General features: G+C 36.9%; 1 protein-coding gene across 3 annotated transcripts in view; it reads right to left on the reverse strand.

Moving 5' to 3' along the window:
• The window catches only part of nlgn4xa (neuroligin 4 X-linked a), a 79,534-nt gene extending 79,149 nt beyond the window's left edge, over window positions 1–385 (reverse strand). For all 3 annotated transcript variants that reach the window (XM_056734618.1, XM_056734610.1, XM_056734599.1), the window contains exon 1: window positions 50–385. The gene's annotated coding sequence lies outside the window, so the exon portion shown is untranslated. The remainder of the gene's footprint in view (window positions 1–49) is intronic.
• Window positions 386–19,170: the final 18,785 nt, after the last annotated feature.

Genomic DNA, 19,170 nt, shown 5'->3' on the forward strand with positions numbered 1-19,170 from the left:
TAGGCACAAAATAGATACTTTTACTTCAATGACTGCTTGCATTTCTTACCTTTGCGGTATCTGCATTGTACGGCTTCGGTCCTGCCGCCCCGACTTTCCGAGGTACGCTCAGAATGTATGGGCAATTCGAGGGGGGAATAAAACTCCGTTCTACCCCTTTTAGAATCCAACAAGATGATGCCGTCCGATAGAGAGGTGGCACACCGGGGCTGCTCAATGGAGACTCAACATATCTGATGGAAATGTCCCATATAGATGAAGGTAATGCAATGAAATCACTGCGGAAGAACTGTAAATTGTAGAGAATATGATTGTCTCCATAGAAAGAGGCAGCACGGACTGCTGACAAAAAAGAGATTAAAGAGAGAGAGACCGATGCTGTAGCAATCGCCTCTCTCTCTCGCTCCCTCTCTTTCTCTCTCTCTCCAGTTGCTATTGGACTGCGCTGAATGAAATTTACAGTGCCTACAACCAATATATTGCCGCATTCACTCTATCACACTTTAAACAGTTGCTATTACCTTTCTAATTGCAGAGTGTTTGTGATTGCTTTTTTGAGCTACATCTCTTACACACAAATATAACTTATTTACAGCAGTTAAAAACACTGTCATTGAGTTTGGCATATGGGTGACTAAGATGGCAACGACTTATGTGATTTAAGCAGATGATTTAAGCAATACTTATATATTGAGCAGTTTGTTTTAACACATGGTTTTATCATTTTTATTTGTATTATCACTGATTGCAGGTGTAATTGGATGTTTACATTGAAAAGATGAGTCGTTATGCTTGGAAGGTAGGCTACTATTACAGTGGCTGGTGCACTGTGCTGCAGTGGCTTTAGTGGAAATTACAGAGCGTGCCTAAGTGCTTTAGATTGCAGAGATACAATCACCACGCGAGATAGATCAAAGACCAGGGGCGCTCATTTCTCCAGGCGTTCAAACTCCCGGCACAGATGAAGGTTGTTGCCTCGGGGCAGCAAATGGATTCATATGGCAGCTGAGGGCCCATGCGAGTGTTGCGAGTAGATCCCTGCCACTGTTTACTCACTATTCTTCAAACCTGTTACAAAGCATGATTATTTTAAAATGTAATCATATACCACACACTTGATGTGCAATCTTCTGTGTGAAAGCCTACAGTACTTTCTAGTATCCAAATCAAACTGAAAACTCAAGTCCATTCTTACCGCTCTCCAATTACTCGATTACATTTCAGTCATCCCTCATCAACATTTTCTATCTGATTAATTTTAGGTCATCTTTCAAATTCTCTCACTTATTTGGTTCAGCCAGTTTCTCACTGTCTACCTGTTTTCAGTCTAATAGCAGGGATCTGTCTAGTGCATGCTGACCCAAAACATATTCACACATTTAATCTGGCTGCATCCTCCAGCCACGCAACAATTGCATGATGTATCGGACATGACACTTGCATCAGTGGCTGCTGAGATCTGGCCACGAGCTGTGGGTGGTATGGAATATCATATCAGCTTTTACACCTGAAATGTGCCTGTCAGAAAGAATGAGTGAGAAAAAGAAGAAGACTGAACCGAATGTTCTTTAATATTTAATGTTCTTAATTTGCCTTACACTATAGCTGTTTTTGATATTGCAAATTACATTTGACTTCAGTACTATAGAGTAAAAAAGTTTCCAAATGGATCCAACTGTGACAAAAGTTTGAGCTTTAGGGAGAAAGCTGAAATACAGAAAGGTTTAGAGATACACTTGAAGAAAATCTGTGTCTGACATATCTTGGTTGAGCCATATTCATGATTCCATACTGAGAAGTTTATTTTAGGTCTAAATGGGACCAGTAAGCTCTCTTCATGTGATGGGGGTGGTATTGTAAACCCTGCTTTTTTAGTCAATCACATTAAGTTGGGAAATGTGCTGTACAATACAATTTGCATATATATATATTTTTATTTTATCATAAAATACTTTATATAATAATATATTTTACATAGTATATGTTCATACTTGCTTAAATACTTTTAGATGATTTAGGAAAGCGAAGCTAATAATGTGCCAGATAATCTGTGTGCAGATATTCAAAGAAAAATGACTCCAGTATCTGTTATACATCTACTTTATGTGATAAATATGGATTCTTAATCTCAATGAATATTAATATGCAATTTAAATATTAATATATGCATGAATAAATAATCATTTATTAACTCCCTCTGACCTAATGCATTTCTAAATATCTTTTCTGGGAATTAATTCCTTAACAGTTTTCTTTATGAATTGAACTAGATGTAAATTGTGAAAACCACGTGACTCATCATTGACATATCTTGATGAGATTTCAGGTTTGATGAAAATTCCATCTCTGCTGTTAAATGAGACAGAATATAATTTGGTGAAATTTCACAGTCTTGTTATAAAGAATCAAGTGGCTATTTGTGTCATAGTGTCACATTGAAAGTTTGTAAATGTTCTAAGTTTAGTTTTTTCTGACCTACACAATTTGTCCAACATGTAAAAAGACCAAACATTGTTTATTTATGGACACCATAATATATTGTATGGGCTGGGGGATTGGGCAGGTTTATCTAAAACAGATTACAAGACAATATAAGACAAGCGTGAAAGAGTTTATATAAAGACACTGCAGACTATGAATGGCTGTATAGACAACTCTGGAAAAGTAACTTGCATGAAAATCTGATCAAAGGTACTTTAAATCCCAAAATAATAAATATGTACTATTTAATAGATCTAACTCAAAGCTCTTAGGACACAGTGATGAAAGGCACAGGGTACTACGATGCCATGGCCACATTGTGCATTTTTCTTCTGTGAACTACTAACAAATACTACTAAATATTTTTTTGCATGTGCATTGTATGTGCAGAAAATAAAAACAGGAGAAACATGTCAAAATAACAGAAAAATGCACTGTATTTTTTCAGACCTCAAAAACTGCAAAGAAAACAAGTTAATTTTCACCTTGAAGCAATACAACAATAATATTTGGGCAATTTAGGAAGTTCCAAAAATATTTTTGGTGACAACCTTGATTTTTATCACAGTTTTCATATGTCTTGTCATGCTGTCAGTCTTTCACATTGCTATTAGATGGGGGTAACAATAAAAATAATAAAAATCGGACTGAATCCAAAATCACATACTTTGAGAGTATACTGAACTAGTACCAACATATTGAGCATGAATATATTCTTAAGAGAATGTGAGGGTGCAACATGAATTTATTCTGGAGTCTGAATTTACAACAACCAAATGGTCTTTGGCTTATTATATATTATCCGGCAAAAAGCTGTTGGTAAAAAGCACAATTTAACCACAAGGAATATACTTCTGAGTAACTATATCGCTTACACTTTCAGTATATATTCCCTACACTGTAACATCTAGAGTTCCAACGCTTTGTATTCCTCACAGTCACAGGGTTATGAGACGTTAAAAAGGAGAAAGCAAGGTAAAATGACCCAAAGAGGGTGCAACCTTTCCCTCACGCGAAAGCCTCACGCAGACACACAGGGTCCACATTATCTCAGGTCAGATAGAAGAGCTATGTTTTGACACGAATGCTCTGTGACATCTGCCACTTTCACAAAGGCTGATGGACAGATTGAGTGGTCCAATGCTGAAGGATCTCCATATTATGAGACCAGCTAAAATAAGAACTGGAGTGTTACTGTCCTTCAGCAGCAACAGATATGGAAGGCAACAGGGGAAAGATCAATGTCAAAACGGAACACGTTGATGGATACGGATGATGTGGTTTGACCTGAGCTGTTAATAATTTATGAACGTTTTCAAAAGTGCCCCTTTCATTTTAATGGCTTATTAATATTTGTATTCTTAAAATATGCTCCCTGAAATATCAATAATTTAACAACTTATCGAGTAGATTGCCAGTGAACGGGCTATCAACTAATTGCAAACCCTAAATGCTGTCAAGTCCACATACAGTATGCTTGACTGAGAATCTTAGTTAGAATGTTTGACAGTTTTGACGTAAAATCTTCATTCATTGACCAATCTCATGTGAATATATTGACCGGGTTCAATCAGGAATATCACATGACAATAAATAAATGATCCTTTTGTAGCATTACATCACTGGAGGTATAAATATTTACTACATTGTGCTCTTTTCACCTAGAAGTGAATTACTGCTTTGGGGAAATATGCAACAATATTAACTTTCATTGGTAATTACAACAAACAAAGCTCATCTACTTTATTACAACCAACAACTCAGTATAGTTGTTTTGTTTAAGCTATATTATTTAAATAATATATTTAACAATATTTTTACGTATGGCAGAAGTAATCTTGCAAAAAATATTAGGAGTAATGTGTGCCAGTGGTAAATTCATTTGTCTATAAACTCATTTATTACAACTAACAAATCAATATAGTTGTTTTGTTTAAGCAATATTATTTAAATAATAAATGTAACTAGATTTTTGTATATGCCAGAAGTAATCTTGTGTACAAAATATAAGGAGTCAAATTGTGCAAGTGGTATATGCTTTTGTCTATAAATTTGTCTTTATTTTTTCACTGCTCAACATATAATATTTGATGCGAAAATGCACCTTCTGCAGCCATTACAGGTACTTATTTTTCACAGTCTTTTTGCATATACAGTAAAAGTCCTCTAGTAAGACTTTGTTTGGAGAACATAAGTAGAAAGCTTTTAATATCATTCAATTACATTTTAATTGTGTAGAAGAGGATGTCACACTTGCCCTGTTTTGAAGCCATTACAAAGTAACTTTCTTTTTTGTGCTTGGGGCCATTGTCTCACTGGAAAACAAACCTTCTCCCAAGTAACAGTTTTGCTTCATGAGGTTTTACCCAAGCATTAATTTTACATTCTACCCTTCCAAGTCTCATGAAATGGATGCTGTAGATTTGAGCCAATCCTTCAGACTGACCGTGAAATGTTTGAGCTTGATAGCAGCATTCTTTGGCTCAAGATCACCCAGCCGCCTGGCTGACATGTAAAGTTATCAATCATAGTTCAACTTGAAAACAAAACGCCTGAAGTGTCTCCAAAGTGTACCTTGTACATTTTACGTTCAGCCAGCCAAAGACCTTTCTTTCAGCTTGGCCTTAAAGTCTCCAACTTGCCTGGCAAATTGTCGCTGAGATTCACATGATATTTTTAACAGTGTATTTGTCTGTACTCTCCCATAAAGCTTTGACTGGCACCAAGGCAACAGTCTCTCCTCAGCTTCTGACTCCAGCTGTTATTGGTCTCTTGGTAGCCTCCTTTACCAGTCTCCATCTTGCATGACCTGCTCTTGGTAAAACTACAGCTGTTTCAATTTGTTAATTATTTAAGTGTAAACCCCTCAAAAGGATATTTAATCACTTTAAAATCATCTTGTATCCATCCCTTGGTTGTGATTTCCATTTACTTGTTCACAGAGTTGTTTGGAGTGTTAATTTTTCTTTCAGCTGTAATTTGTGACAAAACACTGACCAAGTTGGACCATACACAGTGTGTATACTGTACTGCAATCCATTAATCAACCCCATTGCTTGAACACAGACAATCTATTTTATGTCCATGTGACTTAAACCTGGTTGTACAGAACTGGTGATTGAGGTGCATCATCTTAAATATAATACTGTAAAATGTATCCTTTTGGATTGTAAATTTATTAATCACTTTGTAGAAATCAGATTTCGCTTTGATGTTAAAGAGTATTTTTGTCGATCAGTGGCAAAAAAACAAATAAAGTTCTTGTGTGGAGCACATCGTGTTTTAATGCTATTAAACAAGAATAAATCCAGGGTGGGTGTGGGGAATAGGCTTAGTAACTGAGATGTTTGTATTTTATTATATTTTTCATACGGTCAGGAGGATAGAATGTTCCACTTTCTTGGAAAGTGGTAGTGGATCATTAGTGTTGGAATGGAAGTCTGGTGATTTACTCATGGGGACATTCGGAAGAATGACCTGCTTACAGTGGTGATTCTAGCTCCCAAGACACTCACAGGGACACACATACAAAAGACTGTCTAATATAACTAAAATACAGTTATTTCTTAAGCTTTCTGATAAGACTTGATTTAAATCTTGATATTTTTGTATATATGAAATATTGAATATCAAAATGCAATGTAATATACATAACTATGTCTTCAGAGGTGTAAAATTACATAATTACATAATGAAGTGTTATGATTTTATTAGCTTAGAATGAGATATAAGTCCCCTTGCATGGAATTTGCAGTGTTGTTTCTACACTCCCTGTAGAAAAAATCACATTTTGTGTTCAGTCATGGACAACACATTAATGTGTTTTCCTTTACCAAACACATCTCTTTGTTATTTCTTTGGACAACACAAGGTTAAAAATAACACATTATGTTTTAAATAAGATAACATATTCATTTTAAGACTTTACAATTAGACAAACTCTCTATAATGCGAGTTTCGTACTACGTAAGCAGGCAAACTTACAAAACCAGCAGGGGATCAAATAATTGTTTCCCTCACTGTACATGACATGAAGCTATATGTCAGATAGAGAGATGGTGTAGTCACATGGTGTTCTAAATATAGATACTGATGTACATGTTGATATGATGTCACTGATGATGTTACTCATCTTACCTTCACTGATAACCTTGAGACAATGCACTGCATCAGTCATATGTTTGCAGTGTTGCCGTTCTCTTTCTAATTTAAAGTAATTTGGCATACAGCCTCAATTTGAAAGTATGTATGAATGTTTTAAACTGGGTTTAAAATGTCAAATCAGAACTAACCCAAAACTACCCCAATGACTCGTGACCAAATGTTAACTCAAAACATGTCACCCCATAGGTAAAATACATGTTTTACTTAGACATATTCAAAATCTCACTTAATATCCCCTTATTATCGTAAACTAAATCCTCTTATTTAATGAATGGGGGAAAATCTGCGTCAGTTTACAGGAAATCCAGACTTGGCTATTTTTCAGCTTAATATCATTTAAATACAAATAATTTGTAATAATTTATAATGTTATAAAAAAAGATTTAGTTTTTATAAAAAGTCAAGAATATTTGTTTTTAAGTTGAATTCTTTTACAGTGCAAATTGTAATGGTTATAGATGTTGATGGAGGGGATGCTGAAGTATGCTGAATATAGAAGAAACAGTTTATCAGTTAATGAATTGACTGTCCACTATTTTACATGTTTGCCATTACGGTTGCCATAACAGTTTAGTGAGTGAGTAATTTATGGAGATTTTAATGAAAAGGGGCTTTAAAAGAAGTTACAGACAATTTTGAGAAAAAAAGTACTAAATTCCTGTCATTACTCATTCTATTTTATGGTATGCACAAATTGTGACTGATTGTACCATACCAATGAGCAACTAATACTATACTGTAGACGATTTTCATCTTGACAACATAAACAAACATTACTGAGCATGCACACTTTTGTGACCCCAACTGAACTTCCAGTACACATTCACAAACAAGAGAGTGCCAGTAGATTATTTCTGTTAACAATCAAAAGAAACCGAGAAGAAGCCTTACTTGTCTAAACTTGTCTCTCAAATATGTTAAATTTAGACTACAATACAAAGCTCAACCACTAGATGTCAATGTACCATATGGTTTGTTTACATGCGTCGAAACTACAGGACTACAGGCGTCAACACATTTAAAAAAAAATGAACATACAACAAAATTTAACAAATCGTTTGTTTAATACAATTATTATGAAGTAAAATAATAATACAATTAGTTATGACATAAATTAAGTTAAATATAAATAGTTACATTTTTCCAAACATTTTAGTCACAGGAGTTTAGGAGTCAGGAGTTCAATATAAAATTGCTCGATGACATGACCAGCAACATGGGCACTATTTTCTCTAATACATTAGAAGCGGTCGCACCTATGAGGTCCATCCATCCATCCATCCATTTTCTACCGCTTTATCCGAACTACCTCGGGTCACGGGGAGCCTGCGCCTATCTCAGGAGTCATCGGGCATCAAGGCAGGATACACCCTGGATGGAGTGCCAACCCATCGCAGGGCACACACACTCACTCATTCACTCACGCACTCACACCCTACGGACAATTTTTCCAGAGATGCCAATCAACCTACCATGCATGTCTTTGGACCAGGGGAGGACCAGGGGAGGAAACCGGAGTAAACCCCCGAGGCACGGGGAGAACATGCAAACTCCACACACACAGGTCGGAAGCGGGAATCGAACCCCCAACTCTGGAGGTGTGAGGCGAACGTGCTAACCACTAAGCCACCGTCCCCCCACCTATGAAGTCAAAAAGGATAAATGAAAAGAACATAGCACCATGGTATAATAACGCCCTAAAAAGAGAAACGCGTAAACTGGAGCGAAAATGGAAACAAACCCAATTAGAGGTCTTTAAAATTGCATGGAAAGAGAGTGCAAGCTGTTACAAAAAGGCACTAAAAGCAGCAAAAGCCGAGCACTTCCGTAACCTCATAGAAAATAACAAAAACAATCCAAGGTTTTTATTTAGTACAATTGCTAAATTAACAAACAAACAGACTCCACCTGACCTGGGTATTCCGCCGCACCTTGGTAGCAATGAATTCATGAAATTTTTTACCGAGAAAATCAAAATAATACGAGACAACATAGCTAAAACCAAACCTCCAAGTTTGTCGGAAGAATTAGTTTCAACCGTCACCCAAAAAGAAAAGCTAGAGTGTTTTTCTCCTATAAATCAGGAAGATTTAATTAAAATTATTGCAACATCCAAACCGACAACATGCTTATTAGACCCCATTCCGACTACTTTATTAAAAGAGTTACTACCTGCTGTAATTGAGCCCATTTGTAACATAATCAACTCGTCTATTAATCTAGGACATGTCCCAGGACCCTTTAAGCTGGCTGTAATTAAGCCTCTTATCAAAAAACCAAACTTAGACCCAAATGAACTTGGAAGCTATAGACCGATTTCAAATCTCCCGTACTTGTCTAAAATACTAGAAAAAGTAGTGTCAACTCAACTGTGTACCTTCCTACAAAATAATGACATGCACGAAAAGTTTCAGTCTGGCCTTAGACCGCATCACAGCACTGAAACTGCGCTCGTTAGAATTACAAATGACCTTCTTATTGCTTCAGATAAAGGTAACATCTCACTATTAGTCCTGCTTGACCTTAGTGCTGCTTTCGATACTGTAGACCATAAAATACTACTAGATCGTTTACACCATTATATTGGTATTCAGGGACAGGCACTGCAATGGTTCAGATCTTACTTAACAGACCGATATCAATACGTCCATTTAAATGGGAAATCGTCAAATCTTACGCAAGTCAATTATGGATTACCTCAGGGATCGGTTTTAGGACCCTTGCTTTTCTCCATATACATGCTGCCCCTCGGCAACATTATTAGAAAACATGGAATTAGCTTCCACTGTTATGCAGATGATACTCAGCTATATATCTCATCAAGACCAAATGATTCCTTTAAGCTATCCAAACTGGCAGAGTGCATCGAGGACATAAAACATTGGATGACTAGTAATTTCCTCCTTTTAAACTCTAGCAAAACAGAAATATTACTTATAGAACCAAATTCACGTAAACAGAATATCTCTGATTACAGCCTGCAAATTGAAAGCTGCACTGTTACTCCAACAAATACAGTTAAAGACCTAGGCGTTATATTAGACGGCAACCTGTCATTTAAAAATCACATCTCAAATATCACAATAACAGCCTTCTTCCACCTTAGAAATGTTGCCAAATTACGAAATAGTTTATGTGTTGCAGACGCAGAAAAGCTTATTAATGCATTTGTGACCTCACGGCTTGACTATTGTAATGCTCTACTTAGTGGTTGTCCTGTATCATCGATAAACAAACTACAGTTAGTTCAGAATGCAGCTGCCAGAGTTCTTACTAGGTCAAGAAAATACGATCACATAACCCCAGTTTTATCATCGCTTCACTGGCTACCCATTAAGTATCGCATTGATTTTAAAATTATTTTAATTACTTACAATGCCCTGAACGGTTTAGCACCTACTTACTTAACCGAGCTTTTATCACGTTACAACCCATCACGCTCGCTGAGATCTCAAAACTTAGGACTTTTGACAACACCTAGAATAACAAAATCCACCAAAGGTGGACGAGCTTTCTCATACGTAGCACCTAAACTCTGGAATAGCCTTCCTGATACTATTCGAGGGTCAGACACACTCTCCCAATTTAAATCTAGATTAAAGACACATCTTTTCTGCCAAGCTTTCACTTAATGCATGGTTAATGAACAGCAGCTACGCTAATTATTCTCTTTATTCTCTTTCCGCCTCTGCCTCGGGATGCCCATCCCGAGGTAGGAAGAAGTTCCACCATGTCCAGGCGACCGACAGATGCCCATCCCCAATTTGAGATTACACCAGATACAGCTGCAGACTGACTGACCATCCCAGCTCCATCTAAGGCAATTCCACCAGCTGCCAAGAGAAATATGACCATCGGACCATCCCAGCTCAGACCACTACATCCCCAACCAAGAGCAAAGACGGACTATTTGTCTTATTAATGCTGAAGTTACAATATTTGGTATTAAATGCTAAACCTAAACCACACGTCAGCAGTCTGAGTGCAGCTATGACACGTCAGAGGGGATCTGGCCCTCCCGGTTGAGCCTGGTTTCTCCCGAGGTTTTTTTCTCCATTAATCAATCATTGGAGTTTGGGTTCCTCGCCACAGCAGGGCAGTGTTGGCCTGCTCACCGGGAGACTGCATTCATTCATTTATTTATTTATTTAGAAATTAGATGTTATTTATTAGAATGAACTTACTCGTTGTATAAATACCATGCACTGTGCTGTGTTTTAACTTTTCTGTTTTTCCTGTTTGCCCCTGTAAAGCTGCTTTGAAACAATACACATTGTGAAAAGCGCTATATAAATAAACTTGAATTGAATTGAATTGAAGTTTCCATGTCAGTAATAACAGATTCTCTCATTTAAAGTATATTTTACCAATAACATATACTTGTTTTAGCCCGAACACCTCCTATCCATAGTTTTCAGTAACATGTCCTACCAGGGCTTTGGCATTTTATAGAGACACAGCACAAGCCAGTCAACTGTCCCTCTGTTTCAAGTCATGAATATTTAAAGGAGTCAGTATTTTAGACATATCGTGCATGTTTGTATCTCCTGTTTGCCGCCTATCTGAAACGCGCAGATTTTTTGCAAAGAAAAGCAAGGTGTGCTATGATTGAACAGTTAACCAGTGCGTAATGATTGGTCGAATAATGCACCACAAATTGAGATATGAAGACAAACTACAAGTTTCGGGTACTTGTGATCCATATACAGAAACCGACGCTGTATTTTAATCACTCCAGATTCTTGTCAGAGCACCACATCAGTAAAATTTACATCTCATTTGTGTAAAATCATTCCCCTTACTCTACCACCATTATTATATGAATAATAATATTTATTATGTTATATGATTTTGAGCAAAACAATAGTTTAACACAAGTTTAACACTCAATAGTACTACATGGTTGAAGCATGCAAATACTCATACACTTTAACACTAATGGTCGTAGTGTGCAAAAGGATTTGCAAATCATTGCATTTTCAGTTTATTTATTGTATGACTCACATCGTGTCTACATCGGACGTGACAAGTGTTGACAAAAGGTGAAATTTAAATGGGTTCTAAAGCGGTCGTGTCTGGTGAAGACACTGTGCAACACTGCATCACAAAACTTTAGATAACTTTATTACAGACCCCTATGGAATGCTTAGGATAGGGATAGAATCTAATTGGCCAATCACAACATTCCAAGGTCTGGTATTCCCAGAAAAACCGCTCAAAACTAATAACACATAACCCGGGATCTGCAAATCATTTTGACAGGTACAGATTAATATTCCACAAAAAAAATATATGAATGTCTTACATATATGACATTATATTTACAAATGATTAAACCAAATTGTGTGTTTGTGACATATGAACATCCTGTCTTGCTCTAAAACTGAAAGTAAATAGGTTTTCCTAACGGAAGGATCGGATCCTCTGATACGCATTGGGTTCTTATCACACTGTCGGGGATAATTCCGGCGATAACAACCGGCTGCCTGTACATTATGCCTTACATAGCTAACAGTTAGTGTATCTAATCACTGTAATATGTTGCCTCATCCGTGACAACAATTTACATAAGAAAATACAACGACTAATGTATCCAGTGTTATGGATTTACCTTTGATGAAGAGTGTTCACTGCAAATGAAAGTGTACAATGAGGTATGCCATTGTTTTCTCTCCATAGGGAGAAAAAGGAGCATGATTCTAACATAAAATTCTCAAATTCCCCCTCTGGGCTTTATTTCTCGGTCGGAATTATATCTTAATTAACAAATTTCTTAAGATTTAGCCGGTTTGATTTCTGTCTTGCTGAGATTAGCGTTTTGCTGGATTTTCTTACCAATTCAGATTTTCCTTTATTTATTTATTTTCTTGTCCTTTGATTCTTGTTCTTTTTTTTACTGTAATAAAGTGCTGTTCCTTTTTTTAAAAAATAAATATAACAATTAATTGAAATGAGTAAGGGAGAGGACGCATCAAAATCAATAGTGGCTGTCTGTAGAGTGGTGCCAAACCGTTTTAAACACGATTCATCGCTTAATATTGTTGATTAAGTATATGGAAATAAACCATATTGAACCAATGCAGAATAAGAAAAACAAATGTAATTCCTTTGGGGGAAAGCAGAAGGGCAGCCTTCTCATCAAGATCGGAGTAATGTTTGCTGGAACGGAGCGCAAAATATTCTCTGGGGAATGCAAAAGATTTCTGAAGGAAGAAAAATATTCTTGGGGAAACCCAAAGGTTTTGCAAAGGAAGGCAATATTCTTGGGGAGAGCTAAAGATTAAAAATATTTTTGCTCCATTTCCTATTTTTTCCACCGCCTGCATGTCCCATTAGTTGCTAGTTACATGTCGCATCTGTTTTGACAACGTGAGATAACATCGTACATCTGAATCAGAAAGAGCTTTATTGCCAACTATGTTTGCACATACAAGGAATTTGTTTTGGTGACAGGAGCATCCAGTACACAGAATCAGCAACAACACACAGAGACCATCAAACAATACAAAACAGTTACACAGATGATTTAAATAAGGGCCTATGGGTAAAAAAAATTAAGAAATACAAAAAGAAGAGAATCAACAACCATGTAGACCTGAAGCATTGAGTTTAGGTAAATGACCAAATTTGCCGTTATCGTTCTGAAGGCCAGTGTTAGAGATTTAAACTTGATGCAGGCGGCAAATGGCAGCCAGTGAAGTGAAATCAGGAGGGATGTTACATGATTTCTTTTAGGCTGATCCAACACTAGACATGAAGCTGCATTCTGTATCATTTGCAAGGGCTTGTGTGCATTGGTTGGAAGGTCGGCCAGTAGAGAATTGCAGTAGTCCAATCTTGATATGACCAGAGCTTGGACTTGCAGCTGAGAGGCATGCTCCGACAGGAAAGGCCTGATTTTCCTGATGTTGTAGAGTACATACCTGCAAGTTCAAATGGTTGCTCCGATGTTGGAGGTGAATTTCAGCCGGTCGTCGATCATCACCCCAGGTTCCTCACAGACTTGGTGGGTGGTTTAGTTGAGGAACAGAGCTGAATGGTAAGGTGGTGTTCAATTGATTGTTGGGCCGGTATAACCAGGAGTTCTGTCTTGGAGAGGTTTCGTTGGAGGTGATGCTCTTTCATCCAAGAAGATATGTCCAGAAGGCAGGCAGAGACACAGGCAGAGATGGTTGGAAAGAGAAATAAAGCTGTGTGTCATCTGCATTAAAATGGTATGAGAACCTGTGTGCCATAATTATTTGACCCAGGGAGCTGGTATATATAGAAAAGAGGAGAGGAGCAAGAACTGATCCCTGAGGAACTCCAGTAGTGAGATCTGGATGTCTCCCCTACCCAGGATACCTTAAAGGATCTGCCTGTGAGATAAGAGTCAAACCACTTGAGTGCAGTACCAGAGATGCTCAGTTTGGAGAGAGTCTACAGCAGGATGTGGTGGTTTACGGTGTCTAAAGCAGCAGAGAGATCAAGCAGAATAAGGACAGATGATAAGGATTTAGCCCTTGCCTGCTGTAGGTTTTCGACGACATACAGGAGAGCGGTCTCCGTAGAATGTCCTTTCTTGACACTCTGTGAGATATAGCGACTGAGTTGATTAAATACAACCCTTTTGAGTGACTTGGAAAGGAAATAAAGGAGTGATATTGATCTGTAGTTGCTGACCACCGAGAGCTTAAGATCACCTTATTATATAACTGACTGCAATATTACTTGCTTTATGTTCTGAACAAATGAGGTTGTAGCTACAAAAAAGACCACCTCTTGCATTTTTCTAGAGAACATGTTTGCATTACTTCTGAATTTTAATGTCCTCTCACACCACAAAAATTGGTTATGTTGTTTGGGAATAGGACTACATGTATGTGGATGTTGTTATGTGTTGCTGATTTGTTTGACTTTCCCAGTGAGTGTTTGTTAACTTTTCATGTGGGGTTTGTGGTAACTGTAAGCATGTAATCTTGTAATTGTAATTTCAAGCATGCTTGGCTGCATGTGTGCTGTGATTTGAAATACCTTTAGGCAGTGTTGTGTTGAAGCTGTGTATGAGATGTATTTATCTTGATCTCTGGTCATGATCTGTGATTGCTTAGGATAGATACCAAATATATGTAGGATACATATATTTACCTGCATGTGTTGTGTTCAGTAGGACACAGTATTGTCATTTCATAAACTGTGGCATTCATTGGAAAGATTCTCTGGGGGTAGTTTATTCCCCATACCATCACAAGTAGGCTAGTGTTGGCATTTGACAATCTCTAGTTATGGCAGATTTGGAAGTAGACTAGTTTTGGTGCCAAAGATAATACACAAAGAAAGTTCTCTAGAGTCCCAGTAAGACCCATTTTTTAAAAATAGCCCAACATCATGAAGTAGATTAAGTGGAACAAAGTCAAGTGTTTTCAAAACTCTTTTACTTTAGTTCTACCAGAAAGACTCGGGAGGCAAAATGATTAGCCATGAACATTTATTAAAAAACTGATCGGCAACATGGTGCGAATATAGTAAATGTATAGTTCTGTGGCGTAGGCTCTGTCCGTGGCCCGCATCCAGAGGGTCAAGAATTCCTACACTTCCTGACTGAAGATGAAGGCAGGGGTGGCGCAGCCAACCCAATCGGGGTTAATGGACAGGGACCATCCTGGTGTAGTGGTGAGGATAGGGGTGGATCGGCTGCTTCAACTGCGAATGCAACCAGAGGGTAAGTGGGAATCTTATATATTCCAGTGTTAGATGGTGATTGGCTAGGTGATGATTAGTTGGGTCTATAAAAAGTGAGTGATGCAAGATTCAGTCTTCCTGGCAGAACTTTTGCTGAAGCTTACATTTTCCTCTACTAAATGTTACTTTTCAGTCAGTAAGGTGTCCACAAAAGCTTGATTTCCTGGTTGAAGCATGCTAAAGTACCGACTTAAGTGATAACATGAGCCATCAGTAAATTCTCTGTTGACATTTTTTTTTAACATCTGAAAGAACTGCTGGAGGAGTTGCTTGCCAGTTATTAATATCTGCTCTTGATAGCTGGCTACAAGGGACAGAACCCCCAAAAAATGTAGGAGCTGAAACAATGAATGCAGGATCAGTTCAATGATGATTACAGTACATCTCCAATCATTGTCATACAGTACAAGTTATATCAGATGTAAACTGTTGAAACGGCAGATAATTAATCTATCACATTGTACACCTGCACATTGCACATCTGGAAACTGTACATTGTAAGCAACCATATGAAAAACCTATAAATAACACTTCTGCACATTCATTTAAACAATTATACGTAGTTTTTTAACTTTTGTATGCAGTGCATTATTGTTATCATTGCTTTTTCATTTTTTTCTATCTTAATGTATATTTCATCTCTTTCATCTATGTTCGCACTTTCTTCTCCACTAAGCTCCTGTCGCCAAGTCCAATTCCTTGTGTCTGTTAACATACTTGGCAGTTAAGCTCCTTCTGATTCTGATTCTTAAAGGGATGCTCCACCCAAAAAGGTAAATTCCCATCATTATTTACTCAGTCTCAAGTTGTTTCAAACCTGAATTCATTTCTTTGTTCTGCTGAACACAAAGATATTTAAAAAAATGTTAGCTGGGACATCATTTCGACTACCATTGTAGAAAAAATATTTTATCATATTTATTTTGTTCTGTTGAACACAAAATGAGTTATTTTAAAGAATTAGGGAAAGCAAACAGTTCTAGAGCACCTTTGATTACCATTAACAATTTTCCTGGGAGACAAAGATGACCCCGAAATCCCAACATTTTTCCAAATATCTTTCTTTCTGTTCAACAGAACAAAGAAATGTATGGAGATTTGGATCAACATTCATGACAGAATTAATATTTTTAAATGATGGTCCCCTCTAGTTCTTTTTGTTTTGTGAAGAAGAGGCAGTTACAATTTTTTTATGTTGCAATTAAATAATCTAAGATCCCCATGACACAGAATGGGCATCTCTTGGAGAAACTGGTGTCTTTGGCAGAGAGTAGGGACAATTAAGTCATGTCTTCCTGTGAAAAAGGTAGAGTAGTGAGGAAGTATTGCCAAAGCAACCCAACCTTGTGATAATAGATAACACAGCTGTGGTGACAGATTGGTGCTTCCAAATGATAAGTAGCATTTGGAAGGATGAGCAGTACAAGGCGTACCAGGTGTGAAAGAGAAGCTATGGCCGTGGCAGGTCAAACACAAGGTTATTCCAGCAGTAAAATACAGCAGTGGACAAAATAAGAAAATGTTTTTAATTGTTTTAGGTATGTTTACGAAAAAGTGATTATCATTTTTGTTTCATTCTGTGAAGTCATGAAAACATAAGACGACACAAAACATGTTTTTCATTGAATATTACAGCAGGGAAAGGAATGGACAAACTGGTTAAAATAACAACAGTATTAATGTATAAACGACACAACACTAATCTTTTACTTGCATTTTAGGATCAGTTTAAAATGAATATATGATTAAGCAAGTCAGATTTTTTCACAACTTCAAACATACATTTTTGCACTCTATTGCTCATGTATTGCTGTGGTGAACATCATTTAAAAAACATTCTTTGGAATCAATATTTATGTGTTTTTCCTTTTTAATTATCTTGTGATTTGTTTTCCACTCACATTCATAAACGCATATTAAATGTTAGCGTGGTTTATTACAGCCGGTACCTGGTCTCACCCTCATCAAGTGTTTCTATTATTACAAGGTTTCCTCAAGCATCTCGGAGACATCGCAACAGTTCTTCTGGATTTAGTCCGTCTCAGTATTTATTCATGCTGCATGTAATAATAGACAGAGTTGATGATGATGATGAGACCAGATCTCGGTGTTGAGCATACCGGCTGTCATCAGACTCCCTAACAACAACTAAACAGGTGAAAATACTACATATATATATATATATATACACAGTACAATAGGATCATGCTCTTGGAGAAGAAAGTCATACAGGTTTGGAACGGCATGAATGAACACAGAAACATTCTTTGAGGTTCATTTAAACCCTCTTAAGTCTGTAGGACAAATACTTTAATCCATATATAATACTAAAGCAAGTCAAAGCCGACTTAAAATGCAATTCTCAGTCTTGCACTGATCAACCTTGCCTGACCCAGAATTCCACCAATACAATAATGCTCACTGATCAAAATCCTGATGGACTATAACCTACAGTACATTGCTCTTATGTCGTATTTGACTGTCAAGCCAGCTAGAAGCACACAGTAAATTAATTCTGCATCAGCTGAAATGAAAAGGTCTGTGGTGCTTACATGTATGATCTCTCATGATATAAATTTGTCCTTTAATGTCTATAGCATATTGTTGCTCTAGGTAGAAAGTGCCCTTTGAATTTATTCCCGGACCACTTTCCCTGGGGATTCTAAACTACATATTTAATAAAACTGGTCTCAGATGAGTAAGAGGAAACATACCGCCACTGTTGGACTGAAAGTGTGTATATGCAAAACTGACACTTTACAGGGAAATATAACACTGCAATTTTTTAAATAATTAAGCACTTTGTTTTACAAAGTTGACAACTTTTTTTCAAACATGAAGAGCGACCAAAAGTAATGATATATGGAAAAATTATGCAAAATGGAAAAACAAGGTTTCAGTCTGACGGCGACGCTATCCTACTACAACCCTGTGATAGAGGCTTGTAGGAAGATGTGTTTTAACAGACTGGGAAAGATGGCAATAAAGTCTGCTTGAGAGAGTATTTTGACATACAGATGTAAAATTTTGGGATTACACACTGCTGTCTTCTGCGGGATGAAGATTTTGTATAAATGTGCACATCATGGATCTTGCAATCTGCCCTTTGGAGGACTGAATCACAGACTGGACAGGACAGAACTTAGCCTGAGAAATTCTTGAACATATACATATTAAATGTGTTGTATTCGAGCTGAGTGTGTGTGTAAGACATACATTTATGTGTAACTGTAGACAACACTTGGTAGGACTAAGACCTGTGGACAGAGGCACACTGAGGCAATGAATGTGCAATGTTTGAACAGTCCAATTCATATCAGGCTATTCAAACACTGATACCTCTGAAATTAAATAATGGTAATAATGAAATTACTAGAATGTTTAACTGAAGGCACAAAGCTCTGAACACTGTAAAAAAGGCTTACTTTGTAGAATTTCACAGTTGTTTTTTCAACAAAAAAATCACATACAGTATAATGTACAAAAGACAGTAATTTTAAGGTATTTTTGAAATACGGTAAAAACTGTCAAATCACAAATTTACAAAAAGAAAAAAATTTTTTTTACAGTTTTTTTTACAGTATATTTTTGGCAGCTCACCTGCTGTAAAATTTCCGGGTTTTTATGGTTTTTTTTACAGTATAGGTTACCTTAAAAGTATTTTGGATTAGTAACATATCTAAAATATATTTAAAAAATGTGTTTAGCCGTTAGATTTTTTATCTATGTTTCTTTCTAAGCATTTACACGCAGTGCATGCCAGGGGCAACATGAGCACTGTTTTTCCAATAAACAATGCTTTAA

Source organism: Triplophysa dalaica, chromosome 2, assembly GCF_015846415.1.
Source record: "Triplophysa dalaica isolate WHDGS20190420 chromosome 2, ASM1584641v1, whole genome shotgun sequence".
Classification (NCBI taxonomy): domain Eukaryota; kingdom Metazoa; phylum Chordata; class Actinopteri; order Cypriniformes; family Nemacheilidae; genus Triplophysa; species Triplophysa dalaica.